Genomic DNA, 25,856 nt, shown 5'->3' with positions numbered 1-25,856 from the left:
GTATTCAGGTGGCAATAGCAGTGGGTCTATTTCACCTTCTTCATCTCCCTCGTCCTCCTCTTCTGCAATCTTGCTTATCTCCCATTGCGTCTGCTGTTCTTTAAATGCTAGGCTCTTTCCTCTCCAATCTACTTCGGGATTTGCCTGTTCGAGCCATGGTATCCCTAATATTACGTGGTATGTGGCAATAGGGGCTATCACAAAGGATATTCTTCCTTCCCATTTGCCTATTTTACATGGGACCTCCCGTATTTCCTTTGTAGATACTTCCCCAGTAGCAACTGATCCGTCTAGCTGCGAAAACGCAATTGGGGAGTCAAGCGCCATCTGCTGGCATTTCAACGCTCCTGCTAACTCTGGAGTTATAATATTCCTGGAACAACCACAATCCACAAATGCCTTGCAGGTGGCCCGATTCTCTAGCCCCAAGAGGCAGATTGGCACTACTATCATGCGTTTGTCCCGACTCACCAATTTTTCTGAAGATTCTGGGGCTTGCACCTCCTCCTCCGCACGCCTCCCGGTTGCTGGCTTGGGCTTTGAGGGTTTTGGCGGCTCCCCCTTCCGTGCCCAGCATTCTGCTGCTCGATGGCCCGTCTTCCCACATACAAAGCATCCCGGTTTAGGTTTGTTGTCGTCTCCTCTGGAGGGAATCCCCGGCCTCCCTCCGGGTCTTTCCTGCTTCCTCGTTTCTCCTCGACCTCTCGCCACCGGTCTTTGCTGGCCGCCGCTGCTCCTGAAGCGCTTTACTTGGGCCAGGGTGGATTCAACGCGCCCCGCTAGTTGAATCCATCCCTGGAGCGTTTCGGGGTCATCTCTGTGCGCTGCCCAGCTGAAAATCTCGGGGCGTAGTCCCTCTTTAAATAATTCCACTTTGGTCACTTCAGACCACTCTGGTACCCTTTCCGCGAGGTGGAGGAATTCCTCTGCGTACTCGGGTACCGTTTTGTCCCTCTGCTTTATTCCTTTCAGCTGGTCTCGAGCCCTCAATTGCTCTAGCCGGTCTCTGAACCGGTTTTCCAGTGCGGCGAGGAAGCGGGGCACTGACCTCAGGCATGGGTCCTGTCTGGCATGTAGTTGCACATACCAGCTGGCCGCTCCTCTCTTTAGTGTGTTGCCGATGGCCCGAACCCTGCTTGCTTCGGAGGGGAATGTGTGTGCATTGTCTTCCATGTATCCCCTGATGCTAATTAGAAAAAAGTTCAGTTCGGCTGATTCCCCTCCGTATTCTAGCTTGAGATCTTCCCTTCTTGGCATCCATTCAGCGGCCCGTTGATGCTGTCTGGGAGGCATGGGGAAGGGTTGCATCGGGTTTCCTTGGATCACGCCGCGCCCCACTCCGGTGGTCATTCTGCGCGGCTCCCGAAATCCTGCCGCCGCTGTCGGCCCTTCCCCCCATCCGCATACTGGCCTCGCTGTAGCCCCCGCATCTCGCCTTTCCCCGTCGTACGGCACATCCTCCTCCTCTTCCTGGATCTCCTGCTCCTCTCCGCCTTCGTCTGCTAATCCACTGGACCCGATTCCTGGCCCCAGTGGTCTTTCCACCCCGACGCCCATCCGGGGGGTTGGGAGCTCTGTTGGAGATGGCGGCCTCAGAGTTCCCAGAGCTCGCTGGCGCTCCACTTCGCGTGCCATTCTGTCTCTGAACTCCAGCTCCTGCCAATATTCCTCGTCTCCCTTGTCCCTTGCCGCCGCGGGACTCTGCGTTGAAGCTCGCTGTCCCCTCTGGCTCCAATCGCCTCCTTTGCTTGGCTCTCTCTCGGCGCCATATCGGATGTGCTCTTTTTGGAGATTCTCTTCCAATATTGGCACTATTCTCCCCACGGTATCCGACAGCCTGGATAAATGAGTTTCCAGGATGGATAACCGCAGGGCCACGGTCTCCGGCATGCTTCCTCCAGATCCCCAACTGGTTTCTGCCGCCGCCGGAACACCTCTTCCCCCTCTGGGAATCCTCTGGGTCACGCCGTCCGGCTTGGGGTACCCCGTAGAGGAAGCTATGGCTTGCAATGTCTCTTCTGCCAACGGCAGAGCTCCCAGCGGAGGCCCCTTTGCTCCGTCATGGCTTTGATCTCCTTCCCTGCTCATTATCACTTCACTGCAAATTTGCAGGAGGGTGAGAACTGGATTCCTGACTTAATTGTCCTGCTCACTTCAAAGGATCAGTCTGAACGCAGATCAGAGATGGCTGCTCTCAAATCCAATCTTTATTGAAGAACACATGACTTTGGAAAAGTCAGGAATGACTCAATGTTTACATACAACTAATTTTATAACTTTTAATGCTACGTAACACCACACGTAAATATCATCATCAAGTCCCACCCCCAATATCACATTACTACCATTTTCACACACTAGACCAATTATAATTGTTTATACTTTCGGCCCCAAGTTCCCAGGCATATTCTATCTTCTTCTGCCAGGTGCTCCTGGGATTGTTTATGTTATGACTCCCAGTTACAGGGCTGAATTACCAAAGCCCTGTAACTGGGTTCCATGACACAGGGATAAATAAGAGAGGCAGACTCAATTTTGGGCACCTCTTCCAGCCCCCTGCCCATATGAGGTGAGCAGAGTGGATCCTCTGAACTACTCAGAACTACTCAGATATGGATAGATCTGTTGAACTACTCAATTGCCTCAAACCTTGAGTTAGAATGACTAAATCCATATCCACTGCCAATGTGCCAGACCAGAGGCTTCTAGTTTTCAGAAGCCTGCCTTCATTGCCACTTGCCAATCACTATGGGAATTTTGTTGGTTTACTTTTTCTTTTTCATGGAAGGCCCCTGTGCATGAATTTTTTTTATGTGTGGAGATCAGTAGCAATCGACACACAGTCTTCACAGAGAGAGGTTTTGATCCAATGGCATGGTAAACATGCTGGCCTCTCATCTGTTGCAGCCTTCTTCTGCCTTCACAGCCATTGTTAACATGTGTCATGTTATCATCCGCCTGCTCTACCATTGAGGTCTTCAAATTGTTCTTTGTCTGGTTTCTCCACTATGACCCCACTGCCATGGGAGACTCCTCTGGAAGTAAATGACTACAATGTCTTTGCTCATAGGTTCACTGGAACACTTAAGCCCCTTCACCACAATAAGGTGACAATCCATCGAGAGGATATATAATCAACATAGGTCCAATAGTACATGAACTATTGATCCTACATTAAAAAGATTTCAGTGCACATCTCACTTGATGCAGCAACAGTTTCCTTGATTCCCCTGAGTGTAAAATATTGATAATACTGTCAGCTGACACAGTGATATTTACATCTTGTATACAAGGTGATTGCAAAAAGAGAAATGTATTAAATTGCTTCTTTAAAAAAAATGGGATAGTAGTAATACATCTCAGCTATGCAGTGTTGAGAATGCCATTATAAATCCTGCAAAAGTGAGAGCTGTCATTGGTTTCTTTTTATGGGCTTGCTGATGACTGTGGCCTGAGGTAACAATTAAAGAGGGCTATTTTATGGCATTATTAGTGCCAACTATGTTCAGAGGTGAGCCTATTTGTCATGCCTGATTAACACCAAGCATGGAAAAAAGTATTAAAATGGTAATAAACTAAGCTAAAATCTGCTTTCAGAACAGGCCAGTCAAATTGATTTGACTTTCACATGTTTGTTGTTGTTGTAGGTGCCAAGCTATTGCCTTTTTAAAAGCATAGTTTGTTGAAACAAAGAACATCACCTACCTAAAATTTTTAAGTTCTTTTTTATTTCAATGAGAAATTAAAGGTTCCACTAACACTTTCATGGAAGTGATTGCATCTCTTATAATGCTCAGTGTTAGATTGCACCATCCACTATTTCAAGTTGATGTGTCTTCATAAGAAATTTGAATTGGGAGGGCAGCAGTTCATACAAAGTGTATACAATGGCTAAGTGTTTCTTCTAAATTCTTCAGTGAACCCTAAAGAGAGAGAAAAAAAATCCATGTTCATTTGTGTAGTATTTACTAGGCAGCTCCTAAATTTAAACCGAATAATCTATGATATGCCCTAATTTAGTGGCAGATGCTCAAGAAGAAGAAAAAATTAAGGGTGCATCTACACTGTAGAATTAATGCAGTTTCACACTATTTAAACTGCCATGGCTAGGTGATATGAAATCTTAGGATTTGCAGTCTGCACTCTTTTGCAGAGAAGGCTAAAGACTTATAAAACTTCAACGCCCATGATTCCATAGCATTGAATCATGACAGTTAAGGTGGTGTCGATTTGCATGCATTCTACAGTGTAGATGCACCTTAAGATAAAAATGTCACTTCAACACATGTGCAAAATATTGGTAGTGCAGTGCACCTTAGTTCTTTCACATTTATCCACAATGGTTTGTGTCTGTAGCCTTCTTTATTCCAATGGTCAGTACGCCATGGGCAGTCAAAATGTCAATCAAACTGTTAACAGTCAATTTTGTAAGCTAAAATTCTATGTAGCTGAAGGGATACTGAAGATTTTCCCCTATTTTAAAGTATCTGATTCTTTTCTGAACTTCTGTCTGCTTCAGTTTTTTAGTAAGTATACCAAACTGAAAATTGGAGTTGATCTGGTTGATTTGTATAGCCCCAGGGTTGGATTCACTCAGGGACTAGATAGCTTGATGGAAACACAATGACCTGTTTTACGTAAAAAGTTATAAGCCTCCAAGGAATATAGGAATTTTGTAGGTTTTCCCTAACCTACAGGTTTGGAAGCTCAGATACTCTCATTTTCAATAGTGGCCATCGCTATATCTTGTAATAGAAAACCACACTGCTTGACTATCACATGTGTAAAAAGCTGGCTTTACTGTGTCTTAAATCTTCTATTCAGCTTTATTGGATGATTCTGGAATCCAGTATTATGAAAGAGAATGTACTGTGAATCTTTTTGTACATTTCTACTGTATACCTTCTTTCACTTTTTTTAGTAAGTTAAAGGTCACACAACAATGTTTCCATAAATGCTTCAAGTACTCTTTTGATCCTGCAAACTGAATTTGTCTTTTTTAATAGGATATTCACCAATTGTATTTACTAGGCTTGCTCAAATAATTCGATTTCCCCATTATCCGTTATTAATTCGTTATTTTCGTTTGTTTTGAAGCAATATACGGCCTTGATTGTCCACACGTCTGGATATCGCGGTTTCGAATCGCGAGAGGCCGTTTTTTCTTATTTCGTCGTTTTTTTCGTTAGGAAAAAAAAGCTTTTGCAAATCACCCAAACTCCCACCATTCAGGCCCTTTCCTTTTGCCCCTCAGCAAAAGGGGCGTCACGGGCTCAGCCAATGGGAGGGGGCGAGGGGGAAGGAGGCCGAGGAGGAGGAGGAAGACGGAGGGGGGAAATGGCCGCCGCCGCCTCGCCTCAGCTCAGGCCCGGTGTCTCTCTGTGAGGCGGGAAGGCGGCGGATGGAGCCGGGAATGGAGAGACCGAGAGAGACAGAGAGGGGCCCGGCGGTGAGGTTTTGACGTCTGTGCGAAGCTAGGCAAGTGGGGTTTATATATCTGTGGAAGGTCCAGGGTGGGAGAAAGAACTCTTGTCTGTGGGAGGCAAGTGTGAATGTTGCAATTGGTCACCTTGATTAGCATTGAATAGCCTTGCAGCTTCAAAGCCTGGCTGCTTCCTACCTGGGGGAATCCTTTGTTGGGAGGTATTAGCTGGCCCTGATTGTTTCCTGTCTGGAATTCCCATTTTCTGGGTGTTGTTCTTTTACTGTCCTGATTTTAGCTTTTCTGTAGCTAAAAATGCATATAAAATTGATTCTATAGGGAGGATAAATGATTGGATTTCAACTCCTACAGCTTGGCTTTCTCTGCCAATAATGGTACCCATCTTGGATATTGTAAGGGATTTATTATTATTATTATTATTATTATTATTATATCAGTGTTAAATGTGTTCTACCACTGTACCAAGTTTGAAGAAGATCACTCAAAAAATGAGGGTGGGAGAGTCCTGTAAAGTCCTCTCCCTCTGTGCTGTTTTTGGGAATTGCGCATGCGCGTCCGCCATTAACGAATTAATTTTGAAAATAACGAATTTTCGTTAATTTCGAAATTTTTGGGGGGCAAAATTCGGAAATACCTTCAAAAACGAAACGCTGCCCCCCTCTACTTTTGCAACGAGTTTAGAATCAAATTTTTCGTGGATCGATCAAGCCTAGTATTTGCATTGAGTGATCCACCATGACCCCAGGATCCCTTTCTAGGGATGTAACTCTTCACTAATTTTGTTCTTAAATGATATAATAAGTATTTATGTTGTTTATTCATTCAGTCACTTCCACCTCATTGTGACCTCATGTACCACCCATGCCAGAGCTCCCTGTCGGCCATTGCCACCCCCAGCTCCTTCAAAGTCAATCCAGTCACTTCAATGATAACATTCATCCATCTTGCCCCTCTTCCTTTTTCCTTGGTTGGTCCCTCTTCCTTTTTCCTTCCATTTTCCCCAGTATCATTATCTTCTCCAAGCTTTCCTGACGTCTCATTATGTGGCCAAAATACTTTATCTTTGCTTCTAATATCCTTTCCTCCAGTGAGCAGTCAGGATTTATTTCCTGGAGTATGGATTGGTTTAATCTTCTTGCAGTCCAAGGCACTCTCAGAATTTTCCTCCAACAAAATAATAAGTAATTTTAGCAATTTTCCAACTACTGTGAGAAAGTATTCAAATCCTTCAGTTTTCAAAGAATATATACAATTCTTAACTTATTCTGCCCAAATTTGTCTGTAGGGTAATTTCTGCAGATAGTTTTCTGTGCAGAATTATAATACTTCTGTGCAGAAATGCTACCAGGATTGAATGAAAGGTAATGCCTCTGCATTTGTAACTCCTCAACAGATGGCAGTACTGGTATGCAGAAGGTACTGGCTTGTTCAGTAGACTCTCCTGTACAGTTCCATTTGGCGGGAAGCCTTAGCATTGAACGGTTGTCTTGTTAAAGTGAAAAGTATGGAACCGTGCACAGACAGTTGGTCAATGCAACTTAAGCAACGTGCAGTCATTGAATTCCTGACAGCAGAAGGTGTCACCCCAAAGGAGATTCATCAGAGAATGCAAACTGTTTATGGTGATTGTGTTGATGTGAGTACTGTGCATTGTTGGGTGAGTAAGTTTAAAGATGTTGACGTGGGAACATCTGACTTGCGTGACAAAAAAAGAATTGGACTTCCTGTGACAGCAACCACCGACTTTCACAAGCAAAAGGTCAACAGATTGATTCAGGATGATTGTTGTATCACTCAGAGAAAAATTTCAAGCATACTCGGCATTTCACAAGAACGTGTGGGTCACATTATTGCTTTGCTTGGATATCGGAAGATCTGTGCATGATGGGTACTGTGAGATACTGGTTGCGGAAACAGAGTGTCGACTTCTTCCATGACAGCTTCAAAAAACTTGTTAATCGTTGACAGAAATGTATCCATTTGTCTGGTGATTATGTGGAAAAGTGAATAGTGGTAGTTAAAGAGCACATTCTAAGGATTATTTCTGCATTTGATTTATTAAAATATTCCCATTCAAATTCAAGTAACGAAGGTGGAGGCATTACTTTTCATTCAACCCTCATATTTCTGATGTAGAAAATGTTGTAGTTAGAGACTTCTTCTGTGTAAGTATTGTTTTCCATGCAGAAAATGATATCAAGATTTCCTGACATTCAAAGAAAATGTTTCCAGGATTTTGGGAGGAATTATTTCAAATATTCTTTCCATCCATATTTCTTTCTTGGTTAATCAATCCTAGTTTCAGATCCCATCTGTGTATATGTGATGATGCAAATTTTTCCTTAGCATTCTTCAAGTTATACTCATTTACTTGCTTGAATTATATTTTCTATGCAAGAATGTCAGTCAATTCCCAAGCAGCCATCATGCCAGCTTTGGAGTGTCCTTTGCTCCATGACTCTGATTCATGGGCAATAGTCCTGTTTCTTTCTGGTTTGATCCCTCTAAACCTGAGAGTCAGTCTTAAAAGCTACTACATTTTGAGGGTAGGACAAATAAACAATTTATTCTAAAATCATGCAACTACTTCACTCACTTTTTCTTAATAGAGCTTAAATGAGTGGGAGAGAGAAGAATGAGGAGATTGATGTAAAGATGCAAAAATACCCATGTACTGCCTGAGATTAGATAACATAGTAACCTAGGCCCCTTCTACACTACCCTATATCCCAGGATCATAGAATCATAGAATCATAGAATAGTAGAGTTGGAAGAGACCTCATGGGCCATCTAGTCCAACCCCCCGCTAAGAAGCAGGAAATCGCATTCAAAGCACCCCCGACAGATGGCCATCCAGCCTCTGCTTAAAAGCTTCCAAAGAAGGAGCCTCCACCACAGTCTGGGGAAGAGAGTTCCACTGCCGAACAGCCCTCACAGTGAGGAAGATCAAATCCCAGATTATCTGAATATCCCAGATTATATGACAGTGGAGACTCATATAATCCAGTTCAAAGCAAATAACCTGGGATCAGATCATGGGACATAATATATAGATCTTTCAATATATAATATACAACAACAAGCTATAATAAGATAACATAAAATAGTTGTACGGATATCTACAACTGGATAATAAATGTTAAAAAAACAACAGCTTCAATAGTGAACCAGATATGCAATTCTACAGTGAAAACCAAATCAATATGAATATCCAAGTATATTCAAACATCCACATCAATGGGACATAGAAACAAAACAAAGTCCAAGAATTGTGTACCGTTGAAGAGTTAAAAAAAAAACAATTACTCCCAGGAATGAATATTCATTTTAATGAGCCTTTAACAGTGATCTGACGGGAATGCATTTTTTTACTTGAAGTCATTTAAGTTTTTATATTTGTTGCTTTTTTATGAAATGTATCCTTGGAATCCATTTTTTTCAATTTATTTAATTATTTATTATTCAAACTTATATGCCGCCACTCCCCTAGGGCTCGGGGCGGCTTACAAGAACAGGCTAAAATCTAACAATTTAAAAACATCTTAAAAACATCTTTAAAAAACATTTTAAAAACACTTCCCCTGGGCTCGGAGCGGCTTATAAGAACAAGCTAAAATCTAAGCAATTTAAAAACAGCAAAAACGGAGATCAAAAGCCTGCCAAAACAGGTGTGTCTTACATGCCCTGCGGAAGACTGATAAGTCCCGCAAGGCATGAACTTCAGGTGGCAGAGTTTTCCAGAGTGATGGCGCCACTGCTGTAAAAGCTCTACGTCCAGTTGCTGTTAGATGCAATTTGTTGCCAATATGAGTATTTTGGAAAACTTTTTTGTTCCATTACAATTATTGTTTTGTTTTTGTTTTTGTTTTTTTGGTTTTTGCTTTTCTTTCATGAGTCTATAAGAGCAGCTAGAGAAGGGTTCCCCAGTATAGGTCTTCACCCTAGTCACTTACGACCTCTGGGCATGGGGAAGCCATTGCCCATGCCCCACTTCACTGGGTTCCTCCGGCAGCTGATCCCATGGGGGAAGCATGGTGCACTCATGGAGCACATGGCTTCCCCCTATTAAAGTTATGGCAACATGGGAAGCCTCCCATGTTGCAATGGTGAAGGCAGCATGCCAATTCTCCCCTCCTTCACCCACAGAGCTGGTACAGTATCACTTGGTGGGAGCCAGCCAGTTCCATGGGTGACCAGGGCTAGATTAGCATTTGACACTGATTTTAGTCCCGTATGATGAGGTCATTATTGATTCTGCTAATATACTCTATTATAGAGAACCAGCATGGTGTACTGGTTTGACCATTGGACTATGATCATGGAAACAAGGGTTTGAACTCTTACAAGCTATGGAAACCTTCAGGATGGCCTCAACGTTAATCTTCCTCCCAAGAAATCTTGCTAAGAAAACTCCATGATGCATTTGCCTAAATCAGACAGCAATAAAGTCTATTACAGCTCAGCTGCTCATGCACACCAAGGGAAGAAGCAGCCTCTAATTCTAGGTGTAGAAGGGCAGCCAAAAAATATAACCCCCCCCCCCAGCAGATCAGTGTCCAGGAGGACATAACTTCACCAGGGGTTCCTCCAACCCTTCTTCCACATCTGGGACAAAAGGTATTGTGGAAGGAAGGACTGGATAGTTCTCTTTTTTTGCTGTACACACAAAGGTGTGTACAATGAAACAACTGTGATTTATATGTACTCTGATGGATTTTTATATATTCTCTGATATTGGTGTACACCATAAAAAACCATATAAGCCATCACATGTCACCAACAGGACTATGTCTTGATATGACTGTATTATTATTCTTGTATCAAAAACTTCTGAATAGTGGGGATTTTAAAAGTCTAATCAATCAGTCAGCAAGTCATATGTTTTGTCCTCAAGGGATTCAAAGATGAATGATTAAGACTTAAGAACTTTTTTGCCCTAACAGTTATATTTCTGAAAGTTCATGTTTATTCCACACTTCTTTCAATAGCTGAAAAGGCAGTATTCTGAAGTTTTTGATAATATGCAGGTTTATTTTTGCTGAGTTTATTACTAAAAAACCACTTAAAATGAGGTGTTGAATATTTTAAAAAGTTAAGGATTTAAAGATGTTGTTCCTCAATGGATTTTAAACTGCCTTACAAGATAAATAGCCTTTCCAAGGGATTTACAATGAAATACTGCATAAAAATAAACAACATTAAAATATTTAAAAAGCTCATAAATCAATAAATCATTTAAAACAATAATATAAAAATAGAAGAAAGAACAGCTATCAATAACACCAGATAAATGGATCGCATCACCACTAAGCATTGAACTTATCTGTATCCAAATTATGCAGCATGAAATTAAAAGGTCTTTACAGACTTCCCAAAGACTAAATGTGTTTACGAGAGTGTTTCAGAAGTAAAGAACCTCATCTGTAGGACAAAGGTGGGAAGACTTTGGCCTTCAAGATAGAATGGGAAATATATAAAGTCTGTATCTCCCATACTATGGGACCCATAGTGTTTAACAATACTGAATAGGGCTAATGTGAGGTGTTGCTGTTAACTACTGGGTACCAAAACAATTACAAAACCTAAAGTTATCCCCTCTTATTGAAACACTTGCAAACTTTATAAGTCTTTTTAACAGATCAGGAACCTAGATGCCAATCCTAGGCTTGAGATAGCTGCATTTGCATTCAAATATTCCTTCAGAAAGCTGTTTCCACAAACTTCCCTGTGTCGTTTGAATCTAGGTGCAGTCTTCAAAGCAACTAAAAGATATACTATTTCTGTTATATTTTTAAAAATTGTGAATTGAATGATTCATAAATGGTCAATACAGAACAGCTACTGCTATGAATGACTTACTCTTCAAGAAGATAAAAACTGTTAGAACTGATGTGTTGGTTTTGAGATTAAAAGTTTGCTCTTCATGCTGAGAAAAGTAACTTATGTCCTTTTTTGTTTTCCTGTGCAATTTGAAGCTTCAACAGCAAACACACAACATAACAGACCACTCAATTAACTGAGCATAACTATTCTGTGACAGTTATCAGATCCTACCAATTGAATATTATTCTATAGACTGTATTTCTGTACATACATGAATTTGAGCATATGAATCACAAATATAACACAAGCACACAACTTGAACTGCTTGTATTTTTTATTCTTCTTGGGGGCAGTGCTATGGGGACTCTTCATGATGAGCACATGTACTTAGGATGTATTATTGCACCATATTCATGCTTTCAGAATGAGCGTATTTGACGTTTAAAAGAAATAATGAAGCCATGCACTTCAACTACATTTGCTCCAAAATTCTATTAATCTCCTCAATAAAGAAATCCTAGTTCATTTTAACTTGGAATTACCAGCAACCCCGGTTTCGAGGAGGCAGTGTCTCTCTTCCCATCATTTAAACATAATTCATCCTCCCTGACTAGACAACAGGCAACTCCCTGCTTGTGACTATTGGAACATTTTGAAGAAACATAAAAACAGAAAGATTGGATGGCTTTACAATGTTAATGTATGTTTGGAGGAATTTCTGATGCCTTCTCCTATTTTTCTCTGTTCTATTTTTTTTTTCAACAGCAGCAATAAAACATCTCATCCTTCCTAAATTATACCAATAATGTGGAGAAAGATTGGGGTAATCAGAAATAGATTTTTGTGTGGAAAGATTGTGACTTCACAGTTAGTTTTGGTACTTAAAACAGATTTAGAAAGACTCTCTACTGAAGTATCCTGTTCATTTGAAAGCCTTTTTATATAAAACTATTCTTGCTATAAGAAAACTTTATGAGCTGACACACAATAGATAAATAATTGTGGAATACACTTCATCAGGCCACACATCTTACCTATGAATTGCAATGTTATTTTTGTAGCTGTGTCCTGTCCAGCAGAGTAGCTTATGATTTATGGTTCCTGGCACAGCTTCATCATCATTGTTCTCACCTTTATTTCCATCACATCTAATTAAGAAGAAGGTCATTGTCACCTTACATTTTATATCTCCTTAACATAATACATCACCATGGTATGGTTTAATAAGGAACTCTATGAATGGATGATGTTATATGAGAGAGCAAAAAGGGAAGGGAGGGAGGCACTGAGGTGGGGGAGGGAGGGAGAAGGAGAAAGAAATATCTTTACAGTATAATCCATCCTGTTTACAATCACACCTTAGCTATGCTCATAATGAAAGCTAATAAACAAACAAAGTGAAAACTATAGCAGGAGTTTCACTCGTATCTTGATTAATTGTCTATATAATGGAACATATCCTGAACAGGCAGGCAGAAAACATTTCCTTTAATGTTATATTGAGTTCATATTTCTTTTAGGTGCAAGTTTTTCAACTGTTTGGAATCCTGGAGTCATCTCGCTAAGGGCTCGAAAAGTGTCTCTCTAACTCATTGCCATAATCTCACCTGCACTATTTGAAAAGGTCGAAACTCCTCTTGCCCTGGTTCCACCATGAACCATCCTTTTCTAGCAACTACATTTATCTTTTGAAAACTGCAGTGTCTTGATTGCGCCAGAGTCAATGATAATCATGTGTTATGGTTGAGCCTTCGGGCTCCGGTAATAGAAGAAGGGGTCATAAGACTCCTCGAGAGTCAGACTCTTTCGAGGAGCGTGAAAGAAAACGGCTCCGGGATTTGTTTACAGACCCGACAGATGAGGACTCATTTGAGGGTTTTTCTGAGGGTTTGGAGGAAGAGATGGCCAGCTCGGAGGAGGATGACATGGAATGGACTCGTGTGAGGGAGGATTTGGGTGTTGGGGAAACAGGCAATGAAAGCATGGGAGGTGATTGGCGGGTTGCAGGATCAGACCCATGGACTGGCTGGAGGGATGGAGCGGGATCCACAGCTGGGGATGCTGTGGGGCGTAGTCAAAGGAGCTTAAGCTCTGATGAGGATGAGGATGTTGGGGCACCTGGAATTGGGATGGCAGCTGACAGCGATGATGAGCTTGAACTGGGATAAATTGGGGTTTGGGACAAATGTCTAATTGCGTTGGGCAAGGTAATCTGGACGGACGCTTGGGCTTTTGTTGGGGAACTTCCTGAAGACGGGTGTGATTCGTTACTGGATACGTAAGTTTACCAAGGACACTGGGCATCGACGGCGGGAGGAACTGTGCGGGGTTTTTCTCTGTGCAACTTGTGTTTAATCTCGATAGCTTGGATCTCCGTCGTCTTTTTGACGGGCAATATCTACTCGCACTGGATTGACGCTGGACTGACTGACTTCGATTCCGGATTATCCCTTCTGCTGGCTATCGGTGAGACCTTTGGATTTCTAGACGACTACGCTTGGCTATTGACCTCTGGACCGGATTGGGACCCTGCTGACTGCCGTTACCCTGACTGCTGAGCCTGGACCTGGATATCGTTGGCCGCTGAACCTTAAACTGAATCCTGACTACGACCACGCTTTCCGTTTGCTGCAGGAAGGAATAAACAAGCCTGGTTTATTCTCCTGCTGTTTCTGAGTAGCAGAGAGGAATCTGCTACCAGTCTGTTGTTTACATTCTGACTCCTGTTGATCCTCTTTTGTTTGCATTGTTTGCCAGGTTGAAGTAAGCACTTTTGATTTAATCCGGATTATACTTCTGTTTAACCCGGTTTATCCCTTTGAATCGTTTAAGCTCAAATTGAGTTGTTTTTTGTTACTTATCACACTGAAGTCAAGTGTTTGCCCTGTTCTTTGTCTCCTACGGGCGTTTTTAGTTCTGTAACCTCAATAAACTGAGTTTTGTCTTACTCGCTGGCGTTCTGTCTATGACATCATACTTTCAATTGATGGTTCTACTTCTAAGTGAAGAATCAAGTCATGTTTTAAAAAATAGTCATCCAATACATATATGCAACAGTTTGCTGTTAAAAAAGGGGAAAGAATATCCAAAAATGTTCAAGAAATGATGATTTTTTCCCCAGTAGAGTGACAAGAACTTTCACAGTTCAGGAAATATTCTGCAAAGAATTTTCTGTTTGCAAGAAAATAGCAATTTTTTTTTTTTTTTGCGCAGGAAACAACATTTTCTGTACAAAGTGATACTATTGGGGATTTTTTTGGATTGAAACCATCATTTTATATACCAAACAATACTATATAATTATAATACAGTAGAGTCTCACTTATCCAACACTCGCTTATCCAACATTCTGGATTATCCAATGCATTTTTGTAGTCAATGTTTTCAATATATCGTGATATTTTGGTGCTAAATTCATAAATACAGTAATTACTATATAGCATTACTGCGTATTGAACTACCTTTTCTGTCAAATTTGTTGTTAAACATGATGTTTTGGTGCTTAATTTGTAAAATCATAACCTAATTTGATGTTTAATAGGCTTTCCCTTAATCTCTCCTTATTATCCAACATATTCGCTTATCCAACATTCTGCCAGCCCGTTTATGTTGGATGAGACTCTACTGTAATCATAGTATCTACCAGGACAGTATATAATATATTTCAATTGAGGAGCTGCATCACAAAATTCAGAGAAATGTGGGAACTGAAAAGTAAATACATTCCAGTGATATTTGTTCAGGAACTGTGGATTATATTGGTTCTTACTGAATTGCAAAGTACACACATTTCTTCACCCCTGTCCTTACTGTCTATAAGACACAGAATAGTATAAACACCCAATGATTTTGGACTCCCATGCTTGATCAAACTGTGGATATTTTGCCACTATTTACCAAACCATAGCAACATTTATAATTATCAATATTTAGTCTCCTTCGGCCACATTGGCATGTTTCTTTTATGCTTTCCTGGTAGATAGCCTTAAGAAATCCATCTGGCTCTGAGCACTTCTTCCAATTAAGTATTTATTTGTCCTACTCATATGTACTCATACAGCATAAATCATTCCAATTTGTTGGATGAAACATGCTTCTCCATAGCCCAAATTAGAAAATGATTGAAGGGCATCTAATGGCAATAAACAAATAATGTTGGAAAAATTGTTTACTGTTTGCAAGTTTCTAAACGATTCATGGCAGCCTGCTGCTTTCATGTTTTTACAGAACATATTACACAGTCATCTAGTTGTGACAATATGCTAAAATTGTGTTTAATCAAATGTAGCCAACTTGATGCTTGGTTGGTATTAAATCTCAGATTAATGTAATTCTATTTAATATTTTGACTACAGAAAACAATCCTGACTAGCTGCAGGACATTTTAGGCAACAAAGAATGACTTTCCCTTAGAGCTGAATCTGAAGGAAAGTCACTACTAAATGAGGGTCATGGGTGCCTACAGAGTATGTCCAAGGAATTCCCCAGCACTGTCCAATGGGTCATTTTGACCCAAATAGATAATTTGGAAATGTGTAATCCTTAGCATGTACTTACTTACTTAGGCGATCCCTTGTAGTTCGAGGATGATGGTCCTCGATTTCTTGGAAGACGCCTGTGCATGATTTTTTTTAATGTGTGGAGATCGGTGCATGGCCAGTCAACACACAGTGTTCACAAAGTGAGGTCCCAGCAGTGGTGTGATTAACACAACGAGAGTGGCTTCTCAGTCTGTTACAGCCTTCTTCCACCTTCACAGCCATTGTAACATGTACCATGTTATCCTTCGCCTGCTCCGCCGTTGAGGTCTTTGGGTCTTCGGATTGTTCTTGGTCTGGATCCTCCCCTGTGGCCACTCCTGGGAGTGTGTGACTCCTGTGGTTGTGCCCTCAGGTTCATTGGAACACGCAAGCCCCCTCACCACGTCAAGGTGACAATCCATCAAGGGGGTAATGTGAGTGAATTTTAACCATGTTTACATTCAGAGTCACTTGTCTGTATTTACCTCTAGCCTTAAACTTCCCCTATTCATACTATGGGAGAACACAGGAATCTCTGTTGTATGAATACTTGCTTCTACCATTGCACAATGGAGAACTCTTTTGTGACAGAATATTCCTGGTTCTTTCTTTGTCTTTTACTGAGCTGCAGTTCTTCAGTCCTCAAGGTAAAAGGGAGAAATTTCATGGCAGGAGATATACCTTGAAAGAAATGAATGCATATGTTTTCTGCAGTTAGAATTTAGGGTTGTGCTTTAGGGGTAATCCTTTTTTCATTTCATGTCCTGGCTTTCGGTCAGTTTTTGGGGAGCCTCTCAAAATTGGGAGGCCAGATACCTCTTTTCAGTCTGGGGTGCTGAAAGATCTGTTTTCTATCGGCCCATTATTGGGGGGGGGGGGAGGTCCCAGGCTCCCCTTCCCGTGCACTTTAAGAAGGCTTCTTCTTACCTGCTGTTTCTTTCTAGTCTAGAGGAGGCGCTCGGCTGCAGGCAGTGGCAGGTGTGCATGCTTTCTGGGCCTGCATTTCAAGGCAAGGGTTTTCACCCTGAAATCTAGGGATAATCCTAAATGGGTGACGCTAGTGACAATAGTTTAAACCAGTGGTTCTCAAATTTTTCTTCACCAAGGATCCTCCTTTAAGACCACCAAGACTTAACTTAAGATTTAAAGCACTAGACTGCCTCAAATAATTATTTCAATTTTCTCATTAAAGTCCTTCAGATTTAGAGCGAAGGGGATATAAGTTCATCTGTTTATACGTATACTGCTATAATAATAGAATGTCTTTATTATAATGATTTAACTACAAAAAACCTAACGTTTCTTCAATATTTTATGACATAATTGTCCCCAATGGTCCGTGGACCCCAAGTTGAGAACCACTGGTTTAAACAATGATGGTTACTATACATACAGTACAAAAAAGCACAGCTTCAGATACTCATGAAGTATCTGCACTGCACCGAATATTCTAATGTGCAAAAATATGCAAACACATCTTCCCCCTTAAACACTATACTTATATTCAATATTACTCTTTACACTGACAATTTTGAGAATTTTTTTCAGAATTATTGCAGAGTTACTTGTCGGGATCAAATATACAGAGTATGAAACAGCCAATACTATAGTTAGTATTTGCAGAGTAAATTGAAATGAGTTAGTTGGGTTTCCTCTCAGGCGTTTATATTTAGGATTGTAATCTTAAGCACACTGAAACCTGAAGTGATTTCATTCTGACAATTTAAATACATGCTGAACTCTTTCTCAGTAAAATCCTTAGAATTTAAAGATGTTTTAATTTGGGCTGGATTACACTCATAATTTCTTGTAAACCCTTCCATTGCTATAATTGCACTGCAGTTTTAAATGTGTTCTGTTTAAAATGTGTGCCACCTTTTTATTTCCTAATAAAGTTCATAAATTATGGCTGTACAATTACAATAGACCAAATTATTTACTCTTTGAAGTCTTTAGAACATAATTAAACATTGACGCTCTCTGCCTTTCTAGTGCTTTTCATTTAAAAAAAAAACCCTGAAGAAGAGGTTTTTGGCAGTATCATTTGTGACAATTCAGCATGTTAATCTGAAAGAATTACTTCATGTTAACTACAGTTATCTCTGTTGTGTAAAGACCACCCCTTTGAAAGGACCCCATAGGCTTTTATAGCTCCAGCTGCCATTGTTTCTCAACAGGGCGTCCCCAGAGAAGAATAATGGTGTTTTCAATCACTTAGTGCCACAGGTTTGAAACCATTTACTCTAGAATGGTTCTACTCTCAATTATATGGCTGCTAAGAAAGCTTTTTAAGGACTGTGGCGTCAGAGTATGTTCCCATATCCACTTTTGTTCAGAGGCATTCCTCAGTCATTTAAAGAGCCATACACCAGTGGAATACTTTGAGGGCTGAAATGTTACACTCTTGAGCAGCTAAGGGAGTGCACTTAATGTATCACAATTCTATCGCTTGAACACACAATACTTGAATGTGTCAAACTCATGTCTATCTTAACATGAATTAAATAACATCAGGCAATACACACTGGTCTGATTCAATACATCAGCCCTGAGGTAGGTCACTATCCCAAACTTTTTGAAATAAAGATGCCATGCATGACTTAAAGAGAGTGAATCAAAGACACCCTTGAAATAATGCCCACAAAACAATCACAATGTTGAACTGTGGTTTAGCCTTATGGAACTGAGTCACAACAAGCTTTTTGCTTGTGAACACCCCTCTTTCTGCACAGCTCCATTGTGAGAAAGTGTATCAAATGTTACTCTTGCCTTTTACACAAACCATAGTTTTGAACATCATCTGAACTCTAAATTGAAGTTAATCCTCACTATGTGGAGTTGGGGGGGGGGGGGGAACCAGTGTTATCAACCATGACTTTACAGCTCATTGAATTAAGATTAGCAGCTATTGTTCTGTTTCAAAGACAATGGTAAGCATTTAAAATGAAAATAAAAAACTTACATGTTGTCAAGGGCTTTCACGGCTGGAATCACTGGGGTGGTATGTTTCTGGGCTGTATGGCTGTATTCTAGCAGCATTTTCTCCTGATGTTTTGCCTGCATCTGTTGCTGATCCTCTGAAGATGCCAGCCACAGATGTAGGCGAAACATCAGGAGAAAATGGTGCTAGAATATAGCCCATACCGTCCAGAAACTGCACAATACCCCAACTTTTGAAAATCTCTTTGTACCCCTGTTGGAGGAGCAGGAGGCAAGATGAGGAGCTGAGACCTTCAAATGTTAGATACTTAAGACGACCTAAGGTGGCCCCATGGATGTCATGGGGTTTTCTTAGGCAAGGAATTCTCTGAAATAGTTTTGCCAGGTCCTTCCTCTGAAATGTAGTCTGTAGTACCTGATATTCAACCTTGACAAAATAGTGAAGAGCAGAGACATCACACTGGCAACGAAGGTCCGCATAGTCAAAGCAATGGTATTCCCCATAGTAACCTATGGATGCGAGAGTTGGACCATAAGGAAGGCTGTGCGAAGGAAGATAGACCCTTTTGAACTCTGGTGCTGGAGGAAAATCCTGCGAGTGCCTTGGACCGCAAGAAGATCCAACCAGTCCATCCTCCAGGAAATAATGCCCGGCTGCTCACTGGAGGGAAGGATATTAGAGGCAAAGCTGAAGTATTTTGTCCACATCATGAGGAGACAGGAAAGCTTGGAAAAGATCATGATGCTGGGGAAAATGGAAGGAAAAAGGAAGAGAGGCCGACCAAGGGCAAGATGGATGGACGGTATCCTTAAAGTGACTTGCTTGACCTTGAAAGAACTGGGGGCAGTGACAGCAGACAGGGAGCTCTGGCGTGGACTGGTCCATGAGGTCACGAAGAGTCGGAGATGACTAAACGACTGAGCAGCAGCAGCAACCTGATATTACTTGGGAGTCTCCCATTTAAGTACTAACGAGAGTTGACCCAAGATAATCTGGTGACTTTTAGCCTTTTAAGCAGGCTAAAAGGAGCATACAGTAGCACATCATTTTTATAATGCTATTAAACAGGGGAAACCTTTACTATTAAACAATAATTTAGCATTATGCCCAAGTAAGGAAATTATATGTCCTTGCTTGGGTGAAAGGTCTTCTGGAGTCAGCACGTTGAGCCAGAGGCATAAAGGACTGCTCAGTTAGACCTGACAAGGCTAGTATCTATTGTCCTTCCATTAGGATGAGGAGGGAATAAGAGGTTTCCTTGCCCAGATAGACTGCGAGTGTACTGTATTGTTATGCTGCTTATCTATTTACCTGCAGCAGCTTCAGACATCCTTCTGGACCAGAGAACATAATCACTTAGCCCTTGACCCTCTGACTTCCCAGAGGGATTTCTTACTTATACCAACTTACTGAAAGTAAAATATCAAGAAAATGCTGCCTTGACAACAGAACTTCAGCTTACAGGAGGAATTCTACAGTGACACTCTTTTGGGAAATCATCATCATCATTGGTGATCACTTGATTCCAAGTTTGATGGCCTTCCAAGTGTAGGATCTTGGCGGTGGGTCCTTAGGTGACTATGAAGCCTATTCTTGACCTGCATGTTCTTCTGCAGTGAAGACATCAATTTCCAGGTGGAAGGCAGTCCCGGCAGTCCTTGGCTTGATGTGCCTTCGTCTTGATCCATATCTCCCTTTTGCCCCCCATTTGTGCCTCTTTGAATTTCACAGCACTGTTGGTATCAGCTGATCCCTAGTTAGAATGCTCAAGGACCAGGGATTGCAATTTTTCTGTGTCTATGCCATAGTTTCAAAGGTTGGCTTTGAGCTCAATTTTAAATCTCTTTTCCTGCCGACCAACAAGATGGTGTCCAGCTGACAGTAAACATTTTCCTTGATGTTTTCATCAGCATCTAGTGTTGGTGTATGGGCATGATTGTTGCCTGTAGGTTTTTGGCAAGGTTAATTTGGAGGGTTGAGAGTCATTTGTTAATGCCAATGGGTGCTTCGGACAGGTGCTTCACCACATTGTTTCTGATCACAAAGCCAAGTCCGTGTATTCTTCGTTCTTCTTCAGACAGTCCCTTCCAGAAGAAGGTATAGCCTCCTTTTGCTTCCTTCAGCTGTCCCTCTCCTACTCTCCAAGTTTCTTGAAGTGCTGCTATATCAATGTTAAAGCATCCCAGCTCCCTTGCAATAATAGCAGTCCTGCATTCAGGGAGTTCACTGTCTGTGTTGTCCAACAGTGTCCATACATTCCATGTTCCAAAGTTCTTTTTTTTTTGGCCACAAGGTGATGACCCCTCTGGACATGGCAGTACAGTCAGGTATAAGAGAGGGTGGCTATGTTTAGGGCACCTTTTCTAACCCCCTCCATGTGTGCAGGAGCAGGGTGAATTCTAAAAAGGGCTGCTCAGTCATGGATACAGCTGCCAGACATCTCAACTGCCTCAGACCTTGAAGTAGAATGACTGAATCCATATCCACTGCCCATGTGCCAGACTGTGTCTAGGGGCTTCCAGATTTTGCAGTACTGCCTCCATCACCACTCACTGATCACTATGGGACTTTTGTTGATTTAGTTTTATTTTTCTTGGAAGACACCTGTGCATGAGGGTTTTTTTATGTGCAGAGGTACAGCTGATCAACACAGTCTTCACAGAATGAGGGTCCCATCTGGTGGCATGGTTAACATGACAACAGTTGCTTCTCATCTGTTGGGGCCTTCGTCCGCCTTGTTCCGTGTTGTTATTCCCTGTTCCACTGTTGAGATCTTCAGATTGCTCTTGGCCTGGAGCCTCCCCTGCGGCCCCTCCTAGGAATACATTACATTAGCACTTAATCAACTACCTTGTTTACAATATTCACTCGTTGCACTTTACCCAGTTCGTCTTATCCCCTCTACTTGGGTGCCAAATCCATGTTTTTACTATGATTATCATTTTATATTTTATTATGTTTAGAGTGTTAATTTAATTTTTGTGTCTGTATCTTCTGATGTCATTTTATTTTGGTTTGTTGTTTTATCCGGGCTTGGCCCCATGTAAGTCACTCCGAGACTGTTCGGGGAGATGGAGCAGGGTATAAAAATAAATTATTATTATTATTATTATTATTATTATTATTATTATTATTATTATTATTATTATTATTATGTATTACATGACTCCAATATTTACACCCACAGGTTCATTGGAACATGCCAGCCCCCTCACCATGACAAGGTGACAATCCATTGATGGAATTTTTCTTTGGGAAAACAACTTGGGTAGCTGAATAAGGACAAAGGATGAAAGTTAGCAAATGAGTAAGTGTCAAGATGAGGAAAAGAAAACATTTGGAAAACTGCAACTACATATTAATCCAATTCTAATGCTTACCTTTTTTGACTAAAGTATATTCCCAAAATTAGAGTACACATTAGATTTGCATAATATAGTAAATATTTTTTGGGTTTCAGGGTTTAGAAAATGGAGGTGCACATTAGATTTAATGGCATATTACGCTTGAGGAAATATGGTATTTCATATTAGGGTTTAAAGGAGAAGAGGAGCTCCCTAGATTAGAATGTGCCAATCCTAACAGACGGTGCATCTACACTGCAAAAAATTAATGCAGTTTGACACTATTTTAACCACTATAGCTCAATGCCATGAAATCAAGGGAGTTTAACCTTTTAAAAGGTCTTTGACCTTTTCTGCCATGGACTGCTGGTGCTTCACCAAACTAAAACTCTCAGGATTGAGCACTGACAAAGTGGGCTATACTGCATTAATTCTATAGTGTAAATGCACCCCAGGTGAGAGAAAGAACAGTTGAAAACTATGCAGACCTTTCCTGCAGCATATAATATGAAATAAAATAATGATGCTAGTGCTAATGTTATGCATATATTAATTTTTTCCATGCTTTTTGCCAGCATTACAGAATGAAGTTTGCATCTGAAAACACCCCAGAGGCCAGCACTTGGACATGACAATGCAGCTCACAAGGAGCCAGCCACATCTACAGATCATTCATATATTTCAACAAAATGCCCTCTTGAAGGTTTTGTGAGCTCTAGGCTACGATTGCTGTTCTGAAGAATACTTTGTCAAGTTCATGACAAATCAAGAAAACTGACAGTGTAATTGGTTTATCCAGATGACAATCTATTTGATTTTCTTTTTTCTCAGTAGTCATGTATAAGGGCACAAGATCAGATGTGGATGCACTTAGAACGCACTTAGAACCACAGGGATCTCATTCTTCCTCCAAATGTGCATATCAACAATGCTGTGTCTCCCATGTAGCTTGGTGAATATGCTGCTTCTTTGATCATACACCTTAAATTTCAAGTAAATCCCTTAGTTTTCTTGTATTAAAAATAATTTATTTGAAGATACTTTCAGGAGAAGCGCATTCGTGTTTTCTGATGTGCTTGATTAATATTCTATAAAACAGTTCACATATCCAATTTCTTTAATGTGTAGTTCAAAAAGTATTTCCATTATTATTGCCAGTGTTATTATTATATATTGGGTTTATACCTGGCATGATATTCAATTAATCCTTTGAATAACTTATGTCAATATTACAAAAATCCATCATTCTAGCTACATAATTGCATCTGACATCACTATAAAACTTAAAATGCCTCCATGCTCTCCTCATTTGTCAAAAATCTCAGCATCATAAGGTAACATTGCGACTAGGAAGAGTTTCCACAACATGTGTTCTGTGACTAAACAACCTCTACTCCCTGTTTTCATATTTCTTGCCCATATAAGAACAAGACATAGAGATGGAAGTGGACCTTTACTCATACCAGGAACCAGGCTTATTTATTAATTCAATGTTAATGGATTTGAGTAAAATTAGGCATCCTGAGCTGAAACCAGAAATGAATCTGAAGTTATATAGTGCCCGAGCATCCTTAAATAGAATTCCAAAATTTGAAATTCTGCAAAATCCAAAACTGTCCACATGGCTGGTTAAGTTGGTGGCATCTTTCCGCTATGTTCAATGTATACAAATGTTGTTTCATGCACAATATTATTAAAAATATTGCCCAAATTTACCTTAATTCTTTGCATATGAGGTGTATATGATACATAAATGATTTTTTTGTTTTGCTTTGGCTCCTATGTCCAATATATCTCATTATATATGTATATGCAAACGCAGGCATTACAAAATGCAAAAAAAAAAAATCCCCAAAACCAAAAGCCTTTTGGTACCACACATTTTGGATAAGGGATGCTCGACCTTCACAAGCACAGAAGTAGTCAGGCCTTCAGGTAACACCAAGGGCTTGTCTACACAAAGAAATCTGTACATACCTGGAATCCAGCACTGGCAAGCTTCATGATACATAGGGCTTCCAATAAGTATCCCAGATTTTTTACCCTAAACACAATTTTGCTCTGCACGAAGCAAATTCAGAGAATACTCTGGAGTTTGCAGCAAACTCTTGAATGTGCTAGAACATCATGAACATCATGATCAGCTGGACTGATTCAATTGCAGCCTGATTCACTGTCCACACAGACACCATTTTTCTTTCCCTGCACTGATCAGCACAGGAAAGGGGATGGATCATGCCCATATCATACCACCACTCCCTGCTGTCCATGCAACTCATGAAAGTGTGTAGTTCTCATGGATGTACCTACTTAGGTCAGAATAGGGTGCCCACATGATCAGCAAGAAGGAGAGACTATGCTGATTGCCTATTGCATAGGGGCCACTGCTGCCTGGTGCACCACTTCTGTTGATATCAAAAACAGGTTCTTCCCCTCCATGTAGACTGGGGATGATGAAGCTTCTGCAGTGTGGATGACTATTCAGGCAAAATTGGACCATTCAACTAATACATGGCAAAAAAATCTGAGGTCACTCTGGAGTGACCAGACTTTCCCCTGACTCTGCTTGACTTGGCCAAAAGAAAGATGAATCCTCCTCTCAAAAGTAAATGTACAGAGCCTGGATTGCTGTCACCAGCTTCAAGCTGAGCCTACCTTTTTTTTTTTACCAGCATAGATGTGACCCATGCCTCCATTCTCTCCATAGTTGTATGTTTTCATATAAACAAGCAGTCCCAGAGTTGCAAACATCAGACTTACAAAGGACTCATAGTTAAGAATGGGGGTGAGACAAGAGGAAGTGAACAAATCTACCCTTAGGGTGAGGAATTCACTCATGAAAGAGTTATCATGAGGAAAAGGTGTCTCAGCTGAAACTTTATCATCAATCCTTTTTTCCACAACAAGCCATATTTTTCAAAATCCAATTATCACGGGGACAGAAAGTGAAGTGAAATCTTCTGAACAGGAAGACAGAGAGCAAAGCAACACCATGAGGGTGTTAACCATTTCATATATACAGTAGATTCTCACTTATCCAACACTCGCTTATCCAACATTCTGGATTATCCAACGCATTTTAGTAGTCAATGTTTTCAATATATTGTGATATTTTGGTGCTAAATTCATAAATAAAGTAATTACTATATAGCATTACTGCGTATTGAACTACTTTTTCTGTCAAATTTGTTGTATAACATGATGTTTTGGTGCTTAATTTGTAAAATCATAACCTATTTTGATGTTTAATAGGCATTTTCTTAATCTCTCCTTATTATCCAACATATTCGCTTATCCAACCTTCTGCCGGCCCGTTTATGTTGGATAAGTGAGACTGTACTGTATATATATGCGCTGTGTGATCAATGAAAAAAAAATTCAATACTCCTATGAAATTGGGGAGGGAGTGAATTGTTTTTGAGGGTGTTTCTGAAATTATGGCCCTAAATTTTTTGCAACAATATCAAAGTAACGAATTTTTCATTACTCTTTTTGTTAAGTAATTGGGAAACTTCAGGAGTTCATTTTTCCCTCATTTTAGAGCTATCATGATGAAACTTGCTATAATTGTACCACACATTTTCCACCAAATTTCAGAATGTTACACTCATCCATCAATTTTGGCATGAAGATTCCTCTTTAAATGTCATGGCAACAAGTTATGGAATCCTGGGATTTGCCATATTTAGAATTCTCTGAAAGAGTAATTGTCATATGCCCCATGAGACTATAAACCCCATAGAATATTACCATGGTAATTAAAGTGGAGTCTTAGTGTTATAATT

General features: G+C 40.6%; 1 long non-coding RNA gene across 1 annotated transcript in view; it reads left to right on the top strand.

Moving 5' to 3' along the window:
- LOC134298692 (uncharacterized) overlaps positions 1–23,786 on the top strand; it is a 47,029-nt gene extending 23,243 nt beyond the window's left edge. Inside the window, exons 3-4 of the long non-coding RNA XR_010005804.1 lie at positions 21,915–22,034; positions 22,647–23,786. This is a non-coding gene — a long non-coding RNA (uncharacterized LOC134298692). The remainder of the gene's footprint in view (positions 1–21,914; positions 22,035–22,646) is intronic.
- Positions 23,787–25,856: the final 2,070 nt, after the last annotated feature.

The sequence above is a fragment of the Anolis carolinensis genome, chromosome 4, assembly GCF_035594765.1.
Source record: "Anolis carolinensis isolate JA03-04 chromosome 4, rAnoCar3.1.pri, whole genome shotgun sequence".
NCBI classification, from domain to species: Eukaryota; Metazoa; Chordata; class Lepidosauria; order Squamata; family Dactyloidae; genus Anolis; species Anolis carolinensis.
The sequence above is the reverse complement of the archived record's forward strand: the minus strand, read 5'-3'. Positions and strand labels throughout refer to the sequence as shown.